The sequence below is a fragment of the Physeter macrocephalus genome, chromosome 11 (assembly GCF_002837175.3).
Source record: "Physeter macrocephalus isolate SW-GA chromosome 11, ASM283717v5, whole genome shotgun sequence".
Classification (NCBI taxonomy): Eukaryota; Metazoa; Chordata; class Mammalia; order Artiodactyla; family Physeteridae; genus Physeter; species Physeter macrocephalus.
The window spans coordinates 133344757-133370469 of NC_041224.1; the positions used below are offsets into that span (position 1 = coordinate 133344757).

A 25713-nucleotide genomic window follows, 5' to 3' on the forward strand; every position below is an offset into this window, starting at 1 on the left:
GCATAATCAGTTAGTGAGGTCTACTATGGGAGAGAGACTAGTGGCACAAGTATAAATTAGCTTCCATCATTAATAAATTCAAAGCTACAATTCATTGTGTGCTTACCCTGTGCCAGGCACTGGGCTCAGCCGGGTACATTCATTATCTTAGTGAACCTTCACAACTCTGCAGGATAGGTGATATATCCCCCCTTTGCAAGGGTAAAGAAATGTAGGCATAGTGGGATTAAATAACTAGCCCAAGATCACCCAGCTAGTTAGAACCAGAGCAGGAATTTGCACCCTGGCAGTCATGACATAGACTCCTTGAAACAATACACCAAATGTGTGGATTAGAATTTGAACTCAGGCTGCCACAGGCAGAGCCGTGGTGCTCCAGTCACCAATAGACAATCACCACCAAAGACCAGGGAGTGCCATTTCCTTAGATATGTCCTCTGTACCTCCTTTCTGGCTTACAGATTGGGATGGAGGTAAAGGTGGGGTTTGGGAGAGGAGGACTTGTCTTCCTATAGTTAGTCCACACATATTTAATGAGCACCTACTCTGTGTCAAGCATTTGGGGATGCAGCAGCATTTCCTGCATTCAAGGAGCTTATACCCAAGAGAGCTTATGCCCAATAAACTTAAACAAATAAGGTAACATCAGACCCTGAGAAATGTTGTGGAGATGATTAATCAGGGTTACAGGGTGGGACTGAGTCGGGGGGGCTACTTTAGCCAGGGGTGAAGGCCTCTTGAGAAAGGACCAAAAAGATGGGAAGGAGGCAGCTAAGGGAAATCTAGGGACAAGCACCCCCAAACAGAAGAAGTAGCAAATGCAAAGACCCTGATATAAGGAACTTGTCGTGTTTGAAGGAAAAAGACTCAGATATTTGCTATTACCTCATTCAAGACTAAAGACATGGCCATGCTACAGGGAGTGTCTGGGGTTCTCCTGCACAAAACCACTTGGCGGGGGAGACAGAGGAAAGGGATTTGCCTTCTCTTTTCTCCCTTTCACCCTCTAAATATATTATGTTGATAAATCAATGAGGGGTCACAGGTGCCAAAACCTTCAGCTTTGGGAAGGACTGAATTAATTTGCTTGGAGAATATGAATTACCACATGCCTTGTAGAAAGTGTGAACTGATAATATAATGGTCACACACTGATTAAAACTACTAGTAGAATACCTTTATTTACATGATTTACAAGTTTATCTTTGTAGAGAATGGGTTAGAAGATTCAAGAAAAGGGGAGTCATTTGCATTAGTCCTGCTACATCACGTACTTCCACAGAGTAGACTCTCCTTGTCCTAAGCACAGGACCGTTTGGAACAGCTGTGGGGGATGGATGCCGCAGGTTAAGGGATTTAGTGAAATGACAGAGCTTTTTTTTTTTTCTTTGAATCTTTTCCAACATTGATTTGAGGTTGATTTACATTAGCTTATGTACTTTTTAAAGTAGAAGAATGTATACATCTTTCATGATCATTATAAATAGGACAATTCTTGGCTAAAAGCCTGAATTAACCTTTGCAAAATGGCTTAACCAAGTTTCCTCCTGAGACAGAACCTCTGGCATTGCTGTTTCACATGCCTGTGTTTATTTAAGGAGCACTTATCAGGCCCCAACTATGTACCCAGAAAGGGCCAAATTCTATGGGAGATAAACCTACAAGCAGAGAAGTCATGGTGTCTACCCTTGAGAAACTAGCATTTAGTTGGGGGAATGGTTGGATAAGTATTTGAAAGAGCTAAGGAGCAAATCTACAGCAATGCAGAAAAAATGATAGTAACTAAGATTGCATAGCACAGTATAGTTCTTAGATCATTTTCACATACCTTTCTTTGTTTCACCCACACACTGGTCCTTTGAGATAGTTATTGATGGTATCCCCATTTCACAGATGAGGACACTGAGGCTGAGAGAGATCAGATACTCAAGATAATTAGTAAGGGGCAGAAGCAGAGCACTGTAGTAGTTAAGACCTTGGACTCGAGTCAGACAGATTGAGTTTTTATTTTTGGCTCCAACTCCAAGTTCCTTACCCCTTCTAAACCTCAGTTTCCCATCTGTGAGGAGAACAATAGTGTTTACTTCCCACAGGTGTCGTATTAAATGAGAAATGTACTGAAGATGCTCAGCACAGGGCTGGGGCCACAGCATGCACTGGATGAATGTAGCCTTCGCTATGAGGAGGTAGCGAGACAGGACTGAATCCCAACATTTCCAGCCTCAGTACAAGGCCCTGGGTGGGTGACTGTGGGTGAGCTATTTAACTGCTGTTTCCTTGTTTGTAAAGAGGGGATAATATAGTGGTTACCTCACAGGCTGATGTGAAGATAAAGTGATTTATTACACATACAGCACTTAGAACAGTGCGTGCACACAGTAAGCTCCCTAAAAGAATGTACCATAAAGGCTGAAAGATGGAGGTGGGGTGAGTTTAGCTAGGAAGGCTTCTTCCAAGCAGCATTTGTCACGTCTATCCTGATGGAACAAATACCAGCAGGAACCTACACGCATATCCTGCTGATCATTCACCTCGCACAGCTGGGGGAGGCATCGTGGCTTGATTTGCAAACCTACCTCTGCTGCCTCTCTTGCACCTGTCGAAACTGTAGGGGCTGCTCAGCAATACATGAAAAATCTAATTTGCTATAAAGTCATATTTTTTCCCCAAATACATCTGTCCATACTTGAAGGTGGAAAAACACATTTGAGAATTCTCAATCCCGCATAGAGGGTATGAACTTGTCAGCTTGTTCTGTCAACAGGTTTGATGTCTGAGCGTTGTTGTCATCACAGAGAGGCTTGTTATCTGCCAAGCCTGATTGTTTCTCTCTCAAGTGGGAATTCAAAGGTTCTCTAACTGGAGAAAAGAGCTTTACCAAGCCCCAGATATAATTAAAAGCCACAGCCCTTGACTTTGTAAAGTGGAAGGTTTGGTCTCTGTGTTCTCAGCTGGTTGAGCTCCATGCCCTAAGGCTCTTTCCTGTTTCTCTCCTCCCCTCCCTCCACCTTTCCTTCCCTTTCTCCCCTTCCAAGGCCTGCCTAATGGGGGTGGGAATTGGGTCAGCTTTGTTTGCCACTCTGTAAGTATTTTTCAAATTAAGTTTCTATTTATTGTACATCTAACAGGCGCTTAATATATGATCTTGTTTAGTCCTCAAAAAAACCCTGAGGATTTGAACATAGGCCTGCCTGATGACAGGGCCTGGAATTTAAACCATGATGCTTGCCCTGAGTCTGTGCAAGAGCTTGCCTCTCTTGCCTGTTAAGTCACAGAAGTTTTGAGTTTTGTAATAGGGGACTGTAGTTTAATTGTATACCTACATTTTGGACAACTGAGAAGGGTCAAATATAAGCAAGTAGTAGATTAAATAAAAAACAGGAGAAAATAATCCTAGATATAGAAATTAAATTAGATGAATCTTGGTGGCTTCTTATAAGTGTCATTCAAATAGATTTTATTAAAATATGACTGGATTGGGGCTTCCCTGGTGGCGCAGTGGTTGAGAATCCACCTGCCGATGCAGGGGACACGGGTTCGTGCCCCGGTCCGGGAAGATCCCACATGCCGCGGAGCGGCTGGGCCCGTGAGCCATGGCCGCTGAGTCTGTGCGTCCGGAGCCTGTGCTCCTCAAAGGGAGAGGCAACAACAGTGAGAGGCCCCAACAGTGAGAGGCCCGCGTACAGCAAAAAAAAAAAAAAAAAAAAAAAAAATAATGACTGGATAATAAGAAAGAGGTAGATCTCTGGCTTTGGGATCAGACCCATGTGGGATCACATTCTGACTCCATACATGGTCTTGGGCAAGTTATCTCATCTATTAAAGAGACTTAATTTCCTCAACTACAAAACAGAGATGATAACACCTAAATTATAGAGTGGTTAGGAGGACTAAATAAGCTAACATATGTAAAGCACCTAGCACATGGTTACTCCTAAATTAGTTTATACTTCCCTCTGTTTGAATCACACCTCTTTAGTGGATATAAAAGGGGACATTTTTCAACAACTCAAAGAACCACAACATGAATGTAATTTTATTATAAAAGAAACAGTCTTCTGTCATGACCTGTCCAGATAGGTAAAAAAAAAAACAAAAAAACACTACTTAAAAAACAAAAACAAAGGATACTAGTGAGGCAAAAAAACCCACAAAACTCTCCCCCCCCATATATATGTATGTATACAAATATATATATACACACACACACACATATATATACGTATATATATATAAAATAACGGCATCCTGCCATCCAGTAAGAGTGGCTTTTGGCTGCCACTACAGCCTTTTCAATTAATTTTTTTGGGAAACCATTGCTAAATAGCAAAAAAGAGATTGAATTAAATTAATAGAATTTTCAGCTCCTTAGAGGAAGCTCCATTGGTATACAGCATAATTGCCAGGAGAAAGGAGTGTATGTTTTGAATATGGGCAATGACCTTAGGAGATCCAGGCTGGACTTAGAGAAAGCAATGTGAACTTAGGTCATTTTGCTCTGGGAGATTCCAGTTTCCTGTAATTGATGTTACTCGTGCCAAGGTCCACTATCATAGAAGACAAATGATGCAGATGTGGGCATCTTTTTGTTGCTTTGCTAGGTATAAAAAGGGCGTGTGGGGGGCTTCCCTGGTGGCGCAGTGGTTGGGAGTCCGCCTGTCGATGCAGGGGACACGGGTTCGTGCCCCGGTCCAGGAAGATCCCACGTGCCGTGGAGCGGATAGGCCCGTGAGCCATGGCCGCTGAGCCTGTGTGTCCGGAGCACAGCAACGGAAGAAGCCACAACAGTGAGAGGCCCGCGTACCACAAAAAGTTACTTGGGAATGCTACTTTTTCCATAGACTGATTTTGGGAAGAGTATTTTGAAAACCACTCTCTTCAAGCTATTTAGTTGTAAGTAAAAAATAATAAGTGAAAATGTCAATTAATTTCATGGTGGAAAAACAATCAAACTTTAAAACAAAGATACGTTTAATGAGGATTCAAGAACTATTCTTCCTTCTCTAGCGTTACTGTTTATTGCTTCCTCTTGGCAACTTCCGCCATGTCAACTTTAGTAATAACATATGGAAAAATTATCAAGTTCCATCCATTAGAACTGATTTATCCTTCAGTTTTTTAAACCAAATGGTTGGTGGTTTTCACAAAGGGAGACATTTTGCTCTTACTAAATGACTAATGGTACACTTTGTTTTACATCACCAAAAGAGGAGAGTAATTGACTTGAGAGCTTGTTTAGAAAGGATTTTTGAAGAAGCACTTCATCTTCCAAGAATGGGGCACCTGAAGCATGAATGAAGGTCCTAATCAATCCTCCTTTGTTTCAGAAAATTGAAGACTGTTAAAAAAAAAAGAACAGAATTCAAGGAGTAGATGAGATTCTAGAAAAGGCACTGAGCAGAAAGAAAAGCTGATGGATTTAAAAGTTAGGGATTTAAAATGTTAACATTGGCATCTTCTCCTTTTGTAGTATCTATTTTCCGTAGGCTTTAAAAAGTATAAAAGTGAGGACAGACGGTTAAATCAATTTGTGTCACACAGCATTGTAAAAAATGCTTGACATTTTTTCAAGATCAAAATAAAGCCATGCTCCTCTCAATCTGAAAGGTTCCTGCTTTTTTTTAAAAAAAATTCCCTTACCATGGATAATTGATTGCAGGTATACCTCTTTCTCCTGGATTTGAAACCAGTTCTGTGTCAACTGAGGTCTTGAACCACTGTTGAAACTGGGATAGATTGGGAGAAAACAGAACACCCAAACTGGTGACTGGATATGGAATAATCTGAGAAGGCTTCCTGAAGGAGCAGAATGAAGAGAAGCCCATTTTAGGTGGGAGAAAGCTATATTGTGGGAATAAATCGTATTTAATGGAGATAATAGTAACTTATGTTACCAATTCCCAATTGATAGACATGTAGGTTGTTCTACCATTTCTCTGTTTCAATCAATGATGATCTACGAATCTATGTATCTATGCATCTATCTTGTGTATTTATACACACACACCACGCAAATATACTTTTAAGATACAGTCTTAGAAATGGAATTGCTAATTCAAGTAGCTAAGTAAATTTTTGTAGATATTGTCAAATTGCCATCTAAACAGTTCATAGAAATGTATATTCTGACCAAGAGTGTATGAGACTGTTTTCCTCATGTTTATACTGAATGTTATCAAACTTCTAAATCTTTGCTAATCTGTGAGAAATAGTATCTTGTGATTTTTATTATTTTTTGGTTACAAGGAAGATTAAATTATAATATTTTCACATATACAGGCCATCTGTGTTTCTTTGTAAATTGTCAGTTTATCTTTTCACCCATATTTAAAAAAAAAATTAAGCCTAGCTTTTGTAATTCTTTGGCTTTTAACTTTCAATGTGGTATCTTTTTTTTTTTTTTTTGTGGTATGCGGGCCTCCCTCTGTTGCGGCCTCTCCTGTTGCGGAGCACAGGCTCCGGACGCGCAGGCTCAGCGGCCATGGCTCACGGGCCCAGCCGCTCCGCGGCATGTGGGATCCTCACAGACCGGGGCGCGAACCCGGTTCCCCTGCATCGGCAGGCGGACGCGCAGCCACTGCGCCACCAGGGAAGCCCCAATGTGGTATCTTTTAACTTTTGACCCTTATTTACTTTTATAGTTTGTACTATTTTCATGTTAATATTTTTTGTCTTTACTCCAAACTAATCTCTTGTGGTTTTTTCTATGTAAATTTATTTATTTCATTCCTTTTAATTTTTAATTCTCTTATTTTATAAGTAACCTTTTGGTTGCACTCTATCCTTAACCTACCACTGAACTTTACTATTTAAGTCATAGGACAGCAGGGTAGACTGGAGGCCACCTTTGCAGCTGCCCTGTCACCCCTCTTGCCCGTTTAATGAATCTCTTACTCTTTCATCTTCACCTTGGGAACCTCAAAAAACTAAATAGCTGAACTTGCCCAGGGCAACTCCAATTTTCTCTTGGACAGATGGTGCTTTTGTTTTCCTGAAATGATGATAGTTTTGATATCACACACTATCCAGAAACCATTTCCAAAGATAACTTCTGAGTAGTAGTATGGGGTTTGTGAATGGGAAAGAAGATGAGAATCTGTCCTTTGTACTTATCTGCACTGTTTGGAATGTTTCCATAACCATGTAGTATTTTCATAAAATAAATAAAAACTAATAAATCTTGTATTCGTCAACACTTATAGGCAATGGCCATGGGACAAAGTATGTCATTAGCATCCCAAAGGTGGCATGAGAAGTCTGAACTCTGATGTTGGTAGAAACGTCTCGACAGATACTCCTAGGATGTGGCACCAATGAATGTCTGTGGACAGTGGTGGACAGACCCTAAAGTGGTCCCCCATGATCCCTGTCTTCTGATATTCATGGCCTGTATAAATCCCCTCTCTTTGTGAGTGAGACCCGGGACCTGCTTCTAACCAAGAAAACATGGCAAAGGCGATGGGCCGGCACTCCCATGACTGTGTTACATTACATCAGATCACACTCCTTGTTGTTGACTCTCACTCCTGCTCTCCTGCTGGCTTTATAGAAGCAAGGAAACTTTGCCTATCCTTCACCATCCATCCTGCATCCCTGTCCCCACGGCAATGGTTTCAGGTCACTGCTCTGGCTTCCACTGACCTCCTTTCTGGCACCAGGAGATGTCCCTATTTTGTGTGTGCGTTAATTTGGCTTTGCATTTATAAGAATTTTTATTGTATTTTACAAACCCTTTCTAGGGGTTGCAGTGGGAGGGTTTTCAGGGTTCTTAGTCTGCCACATTGCTGAAACTGGATCAAACAAAAGTGGATTTTTCTGAAGTTCTAAGTCATATTTCCTATCTCTGGGGGCATTAAAGTTTTGTTTGGTAACAACCACTTCAATGCCTCAAAGTGTCAGCTCTCACCCTGCAATCACCTTCTTCACTCAGCATCGCCGTGGGCCACAAATCACAAGACTCCAGATACCACCTGGTAAAGTCCCACCTCTTCCTGCCCTCAGATGCAAGTACATATATGAACATATGCTTACACATATGCATGTCTTCCTTCCCTGTCCACAGAACTTCTGAAGGGACACCAATATGCCAGAAACCAGTAAAAGCAGTAAGCTGTTGCCATAATGAAATCTCCCTCGTTCCCTGAGAGTGCCATGTTCTCTTGGATATTCTCTGAACTTACTATTCCCTGCTTGGGCTATTCTCCTTCCTCCCATCTGGCAAACTCCTGTTTGTCATTCAAAACCCAGCTCAGGCATCCCTCTGCAAAGCTTTTCCTGCCCCTTTATTGCCTTGCATATCCTTCTATTATTGGATTCATTACACTACACTTTTGCATTTAAATGTCTATCTTCCTCACTAAGCTTTGTGCTCTTTGTATCTTTAATGCCTGGCCCATCGTTACCTGGCTCATAGTAGGCATTCAACGAATGTTTACTGACTTTAACTTAGGATTTCAGCATGACATCAGGAAATGTATTGACAACAGTGATGCTTCTACTGGCAATCTTCCCCCAGTACCTTGAAATTTGGGAAAGTAACACAGAGGTTATATGTTTTCAAAGGTATTAAAAGGGGGAACTTTTTGGGAATGTAAATGGGAAAGCCACCATGGGAGCCAGTTTGGTGGTTCCTCAAAAAGTTAAACATAGAATTACCATATGATTTAGTAATTCCACTTCTGGTATATACCCCAAAGAACTGATACCAGGGACTCAAATAGGTACTTCACATCAATATTCATAGCAGCATTATTCACAGTAGCCAAAGGTAGAAACAACCCAAATGGCTATCAACAGAGGAATGGAAAAACAAAATATACATACAATGTGTGTATGTTGAATATAAATACAATGGAATATTATTCACCCTTAAAAAGGAACTTCTGATACATGCAACAACATGGATGAACCTTGAAAATATTATACTAAGTGAAAGAAGCCAGACATAAAAGGACAAATACTATATGAGTTCAGCTATATGTAGTATCCAGAATAGGCAGATTCATCAAGACAGAAAGCAGAATCGTGGTTGCCAGGAGCTGAGGGGAGGGAGTAGCGGGGAGTTATTGTTTAATGGGTACAGAATTTCTACTTGGGATGATGAAAAAGTTCTGGAAATGGATAGTGGAGATGGTTACACAACTTTGTTAGCATATCTAATGTCACTGAACTGTACACTTAAAAATGGTTAAGACAGGACTTCCCTGGTGGCGCAGTGGTTAAGAAACCACCTGCCAATGCAGGGGACACAGGTTCGAGCCCTGGTCCGGGAAGATCCCATGTGCCATGGAGCAATTAAGCCCGTGCACCACAACTACTGAGCCTGTGCTCTAGAGCTCGCGGGCCACAACTACTGAAGCCCATGTGCCTAGAGCCTGTGCTCCACAAGAGAAGCCACCGCAATGAGAAGCCCACTCACCGCAATGAAGAGTAGCCCCTGCTAGCTGCAACTAGAGAAAGCCTGCACGCAGCAAGGGAGACACAATGCAGCCAAAAATAAATAAATAAAAATAAATTTAAAAATAAATTTTTAAAAATGGTTAAGACAATAAATTTTAAGTTATGTGTATTTTACCACAATAAAAAAGCAACTTGGTCTCCCTGGGATTGGGGAAGGGTAAAATTCATCTAGAGAAAGGATCCACATCTGAGGGTCTGGCCTCTTGTCCCAGGGAAGAGTCAACATCTGCAATCAGAGCTTAATTTTCCCTGCAAATTTCTTAAGAACAAAGAGAAAAAGAAATAACTCCTTGTTGCTTTTTCTGAAATGAATTTAGATTCAAAGAACATTTCCTTGTACCATCTGGATTAGGTCTTAATATTTCCAAGTAATACTATAGTGTTAGAATCAGCTTTGCTATTAGATCAAACACTGCATTAACCGGTAAATGTGACAGTATAACCAGAAATTTCAGCCAACCAGGTAAAGCCCAAGTCAGCGATTGGTTTATGCTGCATTTCCTGCACAAGCTGGGGAGAAAGGCTTGAGCCTGCTTTGTTGCAGGCAAACCTGAAGACCCAGGTCAGAGAATGCATCACACTTCCCTTGCCGAATTTCTCCAGATAATCATAATGCAAACTGACGGAGGGAGTTGGAAAACAGACTGTATCTGTCTTCATTCGGCCTGTGTTAAACACAGACAGCATGTGATTGTGTTATTAACTCTTGAGACAGACCTGCTTCTGGAAACCTTTCCAGTCCTGTTGCTGCTGCCATGGCAACTGCTAGAGGTTTTGGTGCTGTCTTGGCCCTTCCTCCAGTACTTGACAGTGAAGTGTGACTTCTGTTAAGTGCTCTAGGAAAGCCCAATTTCGAAGACTGCTGCAGTCTCTGAATATCATAAGTGGAATTGTGTCTTCTTGTCGCTGTTCAGTGCAAAAGTTGCTGTTTGGGGTCTGAGCCCTCTCTCTGCCGGTGCTGCTCAGAGGATCTGGGTTGCTCCTTTTGGGTGGGTGCTTACATAACCTGGAGATGTGATGGGGCCTGCTCCTCTCCCACCGTGTGACTCCCACAGTGGAAAAATAACTACAGCCATGGTGGTAAGTAGGGGAAAAAGCAAAGAACTGAATGATGTGCTTCTCTGGCATCATGTGACAGTTTTGGGGGGGAGATTCTCAAGGGGTGATGTCATTATAGTGCTTCAGGATAGAAGCAATAGCCAACACTGAAAAATATCAAGCAGCAGTTTAGAAAATGTTGATTTCAATTTCCAATTTCATTAACATGATTTTCTAGGTTAGTGGATTAAATAGAATGCACAATCTGAGAAGTGGATTTAAAGCACCTTTTTAGACTTTGTTTTAATACACAATATTTACAAGTCATTGTGGCATGTGACTCTGACCATTGTCGATGCTGGAGGACCATTGTTCACTAACATTTTTTCTAAAGAAAAATGGTTTTGTAAGAAATTAGGAATAGATCTTTATATTTAAAATGACTCCTTTCTTCAGGTTTTCATTTATACATAATTAAAATTCATAGAAGTACATAAAAGGCACTGGGTCTGGGGATGGTCAGACCTTAATGTAGTAAGAAGAAATTAGTTTTCTGCATAATAAGGGCTTAGGAATTTGTAATTCGTGGCTTTTATCATTTTGCTGTGCCTCATATTTTTGCATTGCTTATCACAGTGTATTAACGAATGTTCATTAAATCCCTGTGAACAAAATCCCTTGAGTTAAAAGACTGATATCATCACTGTCTTACCTACTTTGTCAGAAGAGAGAAATGAAGATGGATTGAACTTGTTCTTTCCTTCCTAGAGGAATTTGGCTAGAATAATAATTCACTTGCCTAAAACTGGCTGGAAAACATGGGAGGGAGGTGGAAAAGAGGCTGGAAGGGAAGAAGAAAGCATCTATATTTAAAATTTTTACTTATATTCTGACTCCCTGGAGATTTGAAGGAAGGCAAGGCTCTTGGCTTCATCTAAACTTTGGATTATGTTGCTTCCGCTGGTGACTATGTAAATGGATTCATAACACTTAACACATGCCAACTCACGTGCCCTTTCTGTTTTCTTTGCATCATGTTGCAGATCTGCTTGTTTGTGTTCCCTCAGTCTCTCTGGGACATTTGCCTCAGATGCCCCAACACCAAGGAGTCCTCTGATCAGAATGGTGGAGCGTGCGGCCCAGAAGCAGATATCTGGCCTCAGGGAGAATCTCGGAGCACCTGTTCTCAGCACAGAGGTCACTTCACCTACTACACAGTGGACATCCATCACGTGACCCCTGGGATCAAGGGCGGATGCCCGCAAAGCATCATATACCATGTGTTTATCAAACTCTCTAAAGTCACCATCACTCTTCCTGGTTGACCTTCCTCTTTGGATTCAACTTTTTGTTGTTGCTTTTGTTTAGTAAACCTTTACTTGGTCACATTCTGTATTTGAGTAGAGTATCTCTGTTTTGAAATTGAAGTTCAACTTCACACTTTTCTTACAACATTCATTTATATAGAAAAGATATGTACAGATGCATGTGCATATGTAGCAGGAAGAAAATTTGTTATTTTGAGGTTTAACGGAGAAATTAAGGGGGTGCAGGAAAAAGAGATGGGAGAGAGAGGTCTCTTTAGAGACAGTGGAGAGAAGGAAATGAGGCCTATCAGAGATGGTAGGCAACTTTAGAAATAGTGATGTCTGATTTATATATCTATTATATATATAATTCACATGGTTCAAAAATCAAAAATGGGAATCTCCCTCCCACCCCATCCCCAATTTATCCAGACCACGTCTTCCACTTTCCCTGCCCTAGTAACAACTGTTATTTTCTCAGGAAAGTTTCCAGAGTTTCTCTGTGCATATACAAGCAAATATGAATAAATCTATTGACTTATTTGTTCATTCAACAAATTATCAAGTGTTCCAGGCAAAAAACAGAGAGATTCCTGTCCCCCAAAAGATGACATTCTAACTGGAAGAGACAGATGATAAGCCATAGGCGTAATAAATTTGCAAACAATATTTTCCATTAGATTAATGGGGCTAATGAAGAAGGTCAAGGAGAATCAATATGGGGAGGGGGGGTTGCTATTTTCAACGTGGTGGTCAGAGGAGGCCTTGTAGAGAAGGTGATATTTGAGCAAGGACTTGAGTTGAGAAATACCCATGGGGGAAAAGTTCAATCCCATTCATAATGAGAAAATGGTCTTCACCTGTGTTTCCCATGTAAACAAGAGGCCGTCTCAATTACACTGGGAGGCCAGCACACACTGCCACATGGAAGGGGATACACATATTCACCCCACAGTCAATCCTCCTCAGGGAAACACACATTATATTGCTAATATAAAAGTTTCTTCTTCTAGGAAGAAACCAGAAGCTGCTGCAGTTCAGCTGTGGTGACCACATCTATGAGGTAAAGCAAAGCAAATCTGTTTCTTTGCTTCCAGCAGTAGCAGACAGGGCGTGGAGAGGGTAATATAAAGTCTTCTCACTTATTGAGCACTTACTATGTACCAGGCCCCCTGCTAAGTACGTTATCTCCTCTGATTCTTACAATAGGCTTACAGTCTTGCAGGAAAGGTATTTCTCTTTATTTTTATAGATTAACTTTATTAATTTTATAGATAAAAATCTTAGACTCAGTTTATGGAACCTGGCCAAGGTCACGAAGATCCTAAGTGTCTAATTATGAAGCCAAAGATTCTGGAGTAGATTAGACTCACTGCAGTCCTTGCTTTGCAAAGTAAATACCAGGCAGGGGAGTCATCTGCCTTCTGTCCTTCATGTTTAGAGCAGCTGGGCAGTGGCTTTGAGTAGTACAGGTAAATATGTATGCAATGTACGTAATGCTATCATTCTGTGGTTGCTTACAGAATGCGTTATACTTGGCATTCAGCTTGATATTTTTTCCCCTTTTGTTATAAAATACCATATCAAATCCACTCTTGTGAGGCCATCAAACGTCTTCATTGACTGTCACATCACTAAGCTTACCTCCAGGTTGGTAAGGCCGTTTTAAAATTAATTGCAGGGTTCCCACATAAAACTCACAGAGTCATTGTTTTATTACTATGATAAACATAGTTTTGTTACTATGTTTTGCTATTTAAAAGTTTTAAGAACACATAACCTCACAAAGCTTCCAGACCACTATTTGTTAGGTGACTAAATTCCTTAATTTATTGCTGACAGAGTTTACAGGAAACAAATTTTTAGTCAAGTAGATCTATTTTAGGAAAAAAATAGATCCTACTTACATTAATGTTTACATTAAAATTGTATCTCTGATGTTCCTATCTCTATCTGAATTCTATGTACTCATTAAAGGCAACAAATGTAATATCTTATGGGATAAAACCCATTCCCAGGCCAATGCCAGCTTCTTTATTTGAGTTACTGGAGCTGGACTGTCAATTCTGTAATTAATACATCAATATTCAGTCCTTCAAAAATGTGATCATTTTTCTGTTCTTCTATTCTTCTCTTTGATTCTTAGAAAGCAAGATCTAAAACAAACTTAAGTTTGTAACTCTGATAAAGAATTAACCCAAGTACTTCTTCCTGTCGTTGAAGATGTATTTTAGTGATTGAATGGTCAGCCTTGAAGTACTTCATTTTGCAGAAATGAAAGATCTGAGAAGTTACTCAGTTAGGATCTTTTTATGTGTGACTAATTTATTAAGCAAGTGCATCTGTGATTCCAAAAACATAACTTTAAGAAATATGTTTAGTTATTGTTTCTCAATATGCCACATATTCACTTCATTTTTAGATGCTTCCACCATAATGATACATAGAAATGATATAGGAGGGACAGAGATCGATAGAAAAAGAGTTTCTGATATTGCTGTGTTTTAAAAATTATCTAGAAGCAATACTCAGAAATATTCCCCTGGGACTTCCCTGGTGGTCGTGGTTAAGACCCCATGCTTCCAATGCAGGGGTGTGGGTTCGATCCCTGGCTGGGAAACTAAGATCCCACATGCCGAGTAGTGCGGGCAAAAAAAAAAAAACCGAAAAAAAAGGGAATGTTCCCTAAACAGTTGCCGGCTTCAGCCTACATTTTGTAGTAAACTCCAGTTTGATGTCAAAAGATACCTCTTTATGGGAGGAAAACAAAAATCATAAGTGTAGAACCACTTGGCACTTTCTGGAAGTTCTTGTAAGCTGCCAAACAGTTCTAGCCTGAAGTACAGACAACAGAACAACTGAAATCACTCACATGGTTACAAAGGCAAAAATGTCCTTGTCTGTTTTATTGTTATCATCATTATTATGATCTTTGATACTACGTCTAGGAAAACTTTTTTCTATTGGCTTTAGATATATCTTTAATTACCTGCACATAGTAGATGCTTGGTAACCATTTTTTTTTAATGAATGAATGAATGAGATGTCTATGTTTATGGCTGAAATGGGGAAAGAGTTAGAGGATCTTAAATATTTCAGAGTTGTTACATGAGTCAGCAATACAGTACTCATGCTAATGAGAATCTTTCGGAGTTATCTTTTCCCAAGTTATTTCCTGCACGAATCATTCCAAAGTTCTTTCAGACATAGTGGGACTCCCGAATGCCTATGATGTAAAGCCTCTGCAATGTGTGAATGTGTAGGAAGTGCTTTTAAGATTTTCTTTCCCAATCATCTTGCTTTTTGGCAGATGACACAATGGAGGTGCAAAATGTAGATGGACATTTTCTAAATTATAAAATATAGGCGGCTAGTGGGTGACTGCAGAGGCAATGGCATTCACAAAGTGGAGAAGATAAGGTTTGAGAGTTCGAAAAAGCACTAATTCTTTCACAATTAATAAAGAGTCATGAAATGTGATACTAATAGAAAGGATAAAGGAACCAAAAACATACCCTCAGCACTCTGCAGGAAGAAGTGCTAGAAAGGCAAAGATCGTAGTTTTTGAACCAAAACTTTCATTTTGTATGCTCTTCCACTAACCTAATCTCCCATTTTTGGATTTTACACACACACACACACACACACACACACACACACACACCCTTACATACAAAAGTATAGTGTAAGCAAATGTGATTTATAAAACAAAATTAGACCATACAGTATCTTCTAAATAAAATAAAAATTGGAAAATGTCTTCTTTGTGCAGGATTCCATATGGTGACATTGAATAGTTTAGTCCCAAGTCACTGTATTAGGGAGTTTAGCAGCAACAGAAGCTTGATTGTCAGCCTTGGAGAATGACACTTGGTTTTGTTGTTACACCAAGAGTGGAGCCATCTCTCTAGGGCTGACTTATCGGAGATTGATGTGTAAAATCAAAATGCCAGTGTCTTACTGAGCCTTGAAACATAAAACTGTCACAAAGTCAGGAATCCTCACATTGACATGACCAGCTCATTTTCTCCCTGTAGAAGACCAACAAGGGAAGTCAGGCTGGAAAAGAAGATTTTGTGAGCAGCATGGATTCAAAACACAGGAGGTGAGGCCAGCTGAAGGTATTAAGCTGGGGGCGGCCAGTGCAGATGTGTCCAGGGGCCAGGGACGTAAGCGAGCTGAGCGAAGGGGCCTGGCGTGGGCTGTGGACAGCAGAGAGCCATCTGCAGGGGCCAGCTCTTACACAGCTCTGGCTGATTGTTGCCACGTGGGAATGTGGGATTTTTCAAAAAAAGTAATAAAAGGATAATCTTATGTAAAATCTTTTCAATAAAAAAAAGTTTCCAGTTAAAAAGAACCTAACAGGGCCAGACGAATCCAGCTGTAAGCAAGGTTAGGTGCCCAAGTACTCCAGTTTGCGACCTCTGCTTTGAGTTTCCAAAGCCTGATGTATCTGGCTCACGTGATCTTGAGCCATAAGACTCAAGTAATTCAGAGCCATTGGTTAAGGCTCCCGTCCCTGAACAATGTTTAGACACACACAGCCAGCACTTGTCTGAGTGACACTTTTTCCTGTATTTCTCTGATGGACCAACATCACCCACCCCCCCCACACACACACACTTTGGGTGAACACACTCTCTAGGTATCATAATATATTCATTCTTTGACAGCCCAGTCTTGCTGACCTGACAGCTGTCTGGTCTCTAAGCAGATTTGTATTCTCAGCTCTGATCACTATATATTGATTGCACAGTTTAATGCTCAAGTCAATCTTTATTTCCCTCATTTTTAAGTTCCAGGGGGACACATCACTGTATCTTCATGACCTGATAACACTGTCTTATAAAACGTACATCATTTTGTCAAAATCATAATTTACTTTTAGCGCTGCCCATTTGACCTGGGATAAATTATTTTCCCTACCTTTTGATAAAAACAGTGATCTCCCAGGTGGCTTGTTCAGAATAGTACCCATCAAATGGGCCATCTGTATGACATCTGCATTACAGTTTTGAAAAGATAGAGAGTAATATGTGAGAACTGTTTAGGATGAAAGAAACTGCAGAAATGATTATTAATGTTTTTCTGTCTAACCACAGCTGGCTCACTAGCTATGCTATTTTTGAAATCAGCAGCATGGCCATAGAAACACACTTTCTTCTCAATTTGCCACACCAGTAGGCATATGGTGCTGATGTCAGCATGACAAAATTGAGGCAGCAAGGCCTTAAAAAACAACCCATATTATTATGTTTTACTTTGGGTGCTAACTTGAGATTGAGCAGCTGTTCAACAAGTGTGGGAGGCATTTCAGAGACAGATATTGGGTCTGGACCTGAAATTCTGCAGGATGGAATGGAAGGTTCTGTCCTTCCACATGCAGAGAGGCTGTGGTTCACAGTCCTCAGTCCTCCACAGAGAAGTGAAAACATGTTTTATTTGGCCAGTCTGATCTGAAAGAAGTGTTGGGAATATTCGGTATGCAGGGACATTTTATCTGACAAATGACACCTGGCCCTGAAGTTTTGGTTGACTTAAACAACTGTTCCATGGAGGGAGAATTTTCAGAGTAGTTCATTGAAGAGAGAGGGAGCTGCTTGAGCCATCCACACCCAGAACTTAGGGGTCCAGCTTTCTTTTGCTTATAAACTACTCGTTCAAATCATGAAAGAAATTTCTCATTATGGAAAATTTCAAACATGCACATAAGTCGAGGGAATACTATAATGACCCCCCTCCCCATGTACTCTGCAACCAGTCTCACCAATTATCAACTTTGGCCAATTTGTTTCATTTATACATCTACTTGCCATTTCTACCCCCAATGTATTATTTTGAAGGCATTATCTAAAATATTTCAGTGTGTATTATCTAAAATATTATCTAAAATATTTCAGTGTGTATCTTTAAATAATGACTCTTTTTCTAAAACACACAATAGCATTATTACATCTAAAATTAAATGATAATACCTAAATATCATCAAAGATCTAGTCAATGTTTTAATTTGCCTGATTATCTCATAAATAGCTTATAATTAGTTTGTTCAAATTAGGATCCAAACAAGGTCCACAGATTGCAGTTGGTTGCTGTGTCTCCTAAAGTATCTTTCTCTCTTTTAAAACAATTAATTTTATTAGAATATAAAATAAAGATGTGGAAAACTACATGAAACAAATGTATGACAATTAATTTTTTTTTTTTTTGTGGTACGCGGGCCTCTCACTGTTGTGGCCTCTCCCGTTGCGGAGCACAGGCTCCGGACGCACAGGCTCGGTGGCCATGGCTCACGGGCCCAGCTGCTCCGCGGCATGTGGGATCCTCCCAGACCGGGGCACGAACCCGTGCCCCCTGCATCGGCAGGCGGATTCTCAACCACTGTGCCACCAGGGAAACCCCTGACAATTAATTTTTATAAAAGTGAACAGCTTTGTAACTACAACCCAGGTCAGAAAATAAAACTCTGGCTTCCACTTCAGAAGCTCTGTCCATGAGACTCATTCCAATGATGAACACTTTCTTCCCCAATTACTTTTACAGTAATTGCTGCCTTTGCAAATAGTTTTATCACCCAATTGTGATCAAATGTCCCTGGACAGTATAATTTAGTCTTGCCTATTAAAAAATATATTTTAAGTTTTAACTTAATGATCTCTTTCTTTCCCTTACATTTTATCTGCGTCCTTCAACTGGCAGAGTTTCCCACAGCCTGGATTCTGTTGAGTGCATGCTCGTGGTGTAATTCAACAGGTTCTCTGTCCTCTGTATTTCCTGCAAATTGGCAGCTGGATCACGTTGATCCTGTTGTCAAGGCAAGCAGGTGTCGGGCAATTCTGTAGGAGGCACATCTGTTTGTCTCCCTCGGTGTGATGTCAGCAGCCATTCGTGATTATTACTGCCTGTATCTAGTAGTTCACTTGGTTTGCAGAATGGAGATATTCTAATTTTAATAATTTCTACTCATTTGTTAGTTGAAACACTATTATAAAGAGATACTCTCCCAATCTATTATTTGGTTACCCAGTGGTATATAGTTCATATAGAAAGGCAGGATAGATTCTTTGTTTTTATTTAAACCATTTTTCAAGATAATGAATTGATGCCCTATCACATTCTGAAGGTGATCAATTCTTTTTGAGCTCATAGATTTAAACATATTTGATTTGTTTTAATCCATCAAAATTACTATTATCATGACTGAAGCTCCAGTCCTCTCATCTTTGGCCAGTGAAATCTTCTTCAGGTGGGCTGTGAAATTTTTTGAGGTGATCTTAGCAGTCTTTGATAATCTCCTTGGTATTTGATAGACAAGATATTCCAGGCTCATCTTGTCATTTTCTGTCACAGACTTGGAATTAGCCATTTTTTCCAGAGGCTCTGGTTTCTTTTAGTGAGAAATAGTATTTCAAGACCACAGTGTGGGCCCTAGGCATGCTCATTGCTACTAGGTCGGTCATTGTTTCTACTCAGTCTCTGCCTTTGTCTGTCTCTCTATATTTATTATATTTATATATGTATATAACTTTTATATTTATATAACATATAATATATAAAAACATACTTTTTGAATCATTTAAAAATAAGTTGCAAATATCATGACACTTCACCCTAAATGACACTTTCAATGACTTGATAATATCATCTAACATACAGTCCACTTATCTTCAAAATGGCATTTACATATTTTTAAAATCCAAGATGAGGGGACCTCCCTGGTGGTGCAGTGGATAAGACTCCAAGCTCCCAATGCAGGGGGCCCAGGTTCGATCCCTGGTCACGGAACTAGATCCCACATGCATGCAGCAACTAAGGAGCCCGAGTGCCGCAACTAAGGAGCCCGACTGCCACAACTAAGGAGACTGCAGGCTGCAACTAAGACGCCCACGTGCTGCAACTAAGGAGCCCGCCTGCCGCAACTAAGACCTGGTGCAACCAAAATAAATAAATAATTTTAAATAATCCAAGATGAAATCCAGATTCATGCATTATGTCTGGCTGTTACATCTCTTTCGTCTCGTTTAATATAGAATAGTATCCCTCTGCCTTTTCTCCTTTCTTTCCTGACACTGACATTTTGAAGAATCTGAGTTACTGTCTTATAGATTTACCACAATTCTGGATTGGTCCTAATGATAAGATTCAAGTTAAACATTTTGGCAAGACAACTACATAAATGACATTGTGTATTTCCCCCTGTAGCTTATGAGAAAGAGGTACAGAATATAAATTTTGTTCTGTTATTACTGAGAAACAAGTTTGATCACTTGGTTAAGGCGCGTCTGCCAGATATCTTCACTGTAAACATATTTTTTCATTTTTAATTAAAAAAGAACCTGTGGGGTAATAATTTGAATAACATAACTATCTTATTCTCCAAAAAACTTTCAGCCAATGGTTTTAGCATCCTTTATTAATCCTTGCCCGAATCAATTATTATATAAGGGTTACAAAATGATGATTTCTAATGAAATCATTTTATTTCTATTTATTATCTCCTTCTCTCTAAGTTATTCTTCTATAAAGATCTTTTCCTCTTTTCTCTTTTTCTATCTCTCTCTGAGTATCACTAGGGGTATCATGGATTTTCAAAATGATATTCCATATGGCCAGTGGCAACAAATTTGAGCTGGTTCCTTCAAAATGTTTTGTCCACTTTAGCTTTCTTGTCACAATCAGAAGGGTATTTTATAGACTATATGGAAATGCATAATATAAGGTCACACACCACTTATCAATTTCTAGCACAGCGACCAGCATCCTGTCACATTTGTTGAAATGAACTAAATTTGCACCCTCCTGAACCATGTCTCTTCTTGGTGTGAGTCCAGCCAGCAAAGAGCATTGCAAGTGTTACTGAAGGAAAGAGAGGGTGGTGGGGTGGGGTTTGGGAGACAGGCCTAGCCAGGACTAAATTCTGCTTCTAGCCCATTAATAGTTTAATAGACCATTAAGGTCTCAGAAAGTGGTTCAACCTCTCTGAGTTTCAGTTTGCTAATCTGTTAAAAAGAGAGAGAGAGAGAATAATAAGATCTATCTGATAGGAGTGACTCTGAGGATTACAGAGTGTCTGGTTCACTGCAGGCACTGCAGGCATACAGCAATCACACCGCACCCAGAGTATGAAATATCGAACAGCATAAAAATCCAGTTTAATACTCGTTTTTTTGTTTTCTGTGCCAGAAGGAAAGACTCATCAGGGATGGAGCCTGTTGAGGGCTGCCCTTGGGTACAGACTTGGTAGGAGTCTATCTTGTTTTTATCCCATCCATGACTGAAAGATGAGATCCTGATTTGCGAGGGGAATTTTTTTCTGTCTACAGATAAGTGTTTGTCTCCTCTCTGGGTTCGTCCTCCCTCTCCCTCTTTCCTTCTTTCTTTTTTCCTTTCTTTTGTATCATGGTAAAATAGATACAACATTAAATTTATCATTTTAATCATTTTAAAGTGTACAGCTCGGTGGTACTAGGTACATTCACATTGTGCAACCACTGCCACCATCCATCTCCAGAACTTTTCATCTTCCCAAACTGAAACTTCGCACCCATTAAACACTAACTCCCCACCCTCCCCTCCCCCCAGCCCCTGGTAACTACTAGTCTACTTTCTATAAATTTGACTACTTTAGGTTAACTCATGTAAGTGGAATCACATATTTGTCTTTTAGTTTTTGTTTAACAGCTCACACCTCATTTCTCATTTTAAAATGTTTTGTTGCAAGAGGAAAAAAATACAATGCAGTATAAAATGTTGACAGCATCAAGTTTCTTATACAGTTTTCAACGTACCAGAAAGATAAACAAATAACCGACAACAGAGGGACAAGGCTTTTTTTTTTTTTTTCTGTTTGCTCTCAGTAATTAAAGCTAAAAGTTGTATTACTGAGTAAAAACAAAATAAAAATGGGGAGACAAAATTCTCTGGGTAAATGGCTCTTCTGGCATTCTATATTTTTTCCTCAAATTATCACCTTATTTGGTTATCTCTACATTTTAAAGACACCCAGAACTGCCCTTGAGGATAAGCACATCACTTACACTGGGCGAGTTGGACAGCTGTCATGTTCTGAGGGGAGGCCGGGAGAGGGTTGGGGGACGCGGGAAAAATGCTACAACCTGTAGCCTCTGTCCCAAGGCAATGTGCCTCTTTGACCCTGGGGAGACTCCCTCAGTGACTGATTAAGGGCTATGTTAGAAATGTCCAGAGAACAGAGGAAGAATTCAGTCCAATTCAGTCTGTCACCGCTGAGCCAGAGGTCTCCAGTGACCCTACCTCTCACGTGCCAAGTCTCACCTTATATGCCCCATCCCTTCTCATGTGAGATGCAGCTTGCCCTGCATGTGCAGGCAGAAGTACCATCCCTCCGTGGGCACTGTAGGACCCTGTTACCGCGCCTCCTTCGGCAGAAACCACATCACAATTTGGGTGTGATGGGAAAAGCAATCCCATTTGTTGATGTCCACCTTACAGCCCTCACATGATAGAAGCAGCAGTACTAAGCCACCTCTTCCTGTTCACCAGGAGTCAACTCCAAGCCCAATAAGCCCTGTAATTCTGCATACCTATAGTGGCCTGAGTAACAGACAAACTGCTGTCTATGTGAGCAGCTTCTCCTGGTGGACCACAGACAAGCAGCTGAGCCAGGTTATTCACTTTGTAGGAGTCTGTGGTGTGGTGGAGTTGAAATTTGCAGAGAATGGAGCAAATGGCCAGTCCAAGGGGGTATGCTGAGGAGGTGGAAGCCTCTGAAAACTGTCCACAAAACTGTTGGAAATTCTTGCCAGAAAAGTACTTAATGGAGAAAAAGTGGATGTGAGGTCAGCCACCTGGCAGAACCTGCCACAGTTTGAGGCAGGGGCTCAGAACGTGAATGTATTTGAGTCTCAAGAGTGGAAATAGCTCCATGGGACCATGCCCGAGATTCTAGTGGTTCTGCTGGTGGGTGGGCCACACTCTGAGCAACTTGTACTCTCATTCGTCCACATGGATAAGCCCCCCAGTGTGCTGCCCGACTTCAGTTGCCCTCCTGCAGCCCTTCCTGATGGGTCTGGTCCCAGTCCCAATTCCATCCCTACCACTTCTCTCCTCAAGCTTTGGAGTCCCTCCTCTTCCTTCTGGCATCTACCATGAGTATCTCATGCCCCTCCATTATCTCCTTATTTAGCTGTACCTTCCCCTGGGTCATCCCACCACCTTTACCTCGATCCAGCCTTCTCTCTCCCACCAAATGCTACAGTGGGGCCTCCACCAGATATTTACATGAAGGCCTTTGGCCCCTCTATCCACCATTGCAGCCAAGATTTGGGCTTTCCACCCTCTACGATGAGTGAAGCTGAATTTGGAGAGATCATGAAGCAAAACAACAGAGCAATTTCCAACAGTGCCATTTCCAAAGTGATTTCTGGAGCCAGTGCAGGGGATTACAGTGACTTGATTGAGATGCTGCTTGCAGCTATTACTGTTATCCAACAGTCTCAGGTCGTCAGTGATGAGTGTTGCTGTGTCCTCATCTCCCCCCTTAAGAGCTTCATGGCACTGAAGCCAAGTCCTACAGTGTGGGTGGCCAGCAGGAGCTCTTCCAGAAAAAGACATCTGTTCAGAGATCATCTAGCTGGTCCCAAGAGAGCAGCAGGAGGCACCAGAACCTGCTCCTTAATGAAGATCAGCATGATGATTATTTCCAAGAAAGGAACCAGGAGCCCAAGAGATACCAGAATAAAGAATGCGACTGGCACCATTGAGAAAGGAGTCTGGTTGGAAGCAAATTTTTTTAATGGACTTGCATCTCCTCACCTTCATCAGGCATGTAGGTGGATGTACCTGAGAATTCTGAAGCCCTGGATTCCTCTGAGTGGGAAGAAACATTCCCTTCCATCTTGCTAGAGAAGAGCAGCACACCATTTGCCAACAGGTGACACAAGGGCTTTACCTGAGGCAGATGTAAGATGATACTTGTCCTTTTCAAGATTGACCCCAGCTTCCATCGTTGCCATCAGATTATTTTTATTGAAGTATAGTTGATTTACAATGTTGTGTTAGTTTCAGGTATACAGCAAAGTGATTCAGTTATACATATATATGTGTGTATATAAATATATATATATATGTGTGTGTGTGTGTGTGTGTCTGCAGATATATCTATTCTTTTTCAGATTCTTTTCCATTATAGGCTATTACAAGATATTGAATATAGTTCCCTGTGCTATACAGTAGGTCCTTGATGTTTATATGTTGTATTTATAGTGGTGTGTATCTGTTAATCCCAAGCTCCTAATTTATCTCTCCCCTACTCCCTTTCTACTTTGGTAACCATAAGTTTGTTTTCTATGTCTGTGAGTCTGTTTCTGTTTTGTAAATAAGTCCATTTGTAACATTTTTTTGGATTCCACATATAAGTGATATCATATGATAATTTGTCTTTCTCTGTCTGACTTATTTCACTTAGTATGATACTCTCTAGGTCCATCCATGTTGCTACAAATGGCATTATTTCATTCTTTTTTATGGCTGAGTAATATTCCATTGTGTGTGTGTGTGTGTGTGTGTGTGTGTGTGTGTGTGTGTGTGTATGTATATATATACATACTACATCTTCTTTATCCATTCATCTGTTGATGGACACTTAGGTTGCTTAGAGCTACCATATTGACCCAGCACTCCCACTTCTGGGCATACATTTGGAAAAGACAAAAACTCTCATTTGAAAAGATACATGCACCCCAATGTTCAGAGCAGCATTATTATCAGTAGTCAAGACACGGATGCCATCAGATTTTAATAATTTGGGTCAGCTCTCTACACAGCCCAAGCAGTCCCCGCTGTAGGAGCAGACAGCTTTCTTAGGGGAAGGACTAAAATGTACTGACAGGAACATGGAAACAAGTGTGGGAGTGGATCTTGAGGGTGATGGACAAAGGGAGGTGGAGCGTGAAGGGGGAGCATTGTATAGTGAGCATTTATTGACCTGGGAGCACTCTCCCATGACTCAGGATTTAACTTCCAGGCAGGGACACTTAATAAGTTGCTGGCCGGGTTCTCTGTTGGTTGGACATGAAAATAACTTACAACAAATGAGGCAGAAATGCCACAACTGCTTGGGCAAAGTGTGGAGAGAAGAGCCAGAAGGGCATGTTTGTACTGGTTTATCATAGGACAGACACCGAGAACCTAACCAGTGACTATGTTCCGCAGGAAGAGGGTCCAGAAGATAGTCCTGTCACTAAGGCAAGAAGGAACGCGCTAGTGAGGGTGACTGTGGCAGTGCTGAGAAGTCAAGGGCGCTGCCCTCCGTAGGCCTGACCACACCCCCGGCTCATCTGGTTCCAGTGCAGACCTCAGGAGGGGACCCTGGAGCTGGTCAGTGGACAGTCCCCGTGAGCGGCCGGTGTCTTGCCTCAAGCATGTGCCTGGCTGTCTCTCTGCTTCTGCCTTAGGACTTTCTCCAGAGTCTGCTCAGTCCACGTGGACGTGATGTGGAAGTGGGGTGTGTTAATGCCTTAGGGGACAAACTTCAGGGAATGAGGAACGAGCAGTTAGTGAATGAGTCCCCCCACCTCCCTGTCCTTCAGCGGGATAATCCTGGGACACATTGGCCACAGTTCCTCTGAGGGCCTGTGGTGAGATGAGTCCTTGCCGTCCATGGCGGTAAAAATTCTCCCTCTACTGGCCTCAGATACAGGCTACTCCAAAGTCAAAAGTCACTGTGCATTATTCTCTCTCCTGCTCTGTCTCCCTCTCTCAGCAGCCTCACTGCTGCTCCCTGGGGTCACCTCCCAGTTCAACTCCACACTCCAGTCTGTGTCTCACACGTTGCTTTCAGGGGAGCCCCATCTAAGGCTCTCCTTCTGTGCTAGAACTTAAAGTTCCTAGAATTCATGTATGGGTAGCACAGTACACTGGGCATCAGTTA

At 41.1% G+C, this 25713-nt stretch overlaps 1 pseudogene; it reads left to right on the forward strand.

Annotated features, from left to right (window-relative positions):
* Positions 1–2123: 2123 nt before the first annotated feature.
* On the forward strand, positions 2124–23545 carry LOC102985357 (cleavage and polyadenylation specificity factor subunit 7-like; annotated as a pseudogene).
* The last annotated feature ends 2168 nt before the right edge of the window (positions 23546–25713 follow it).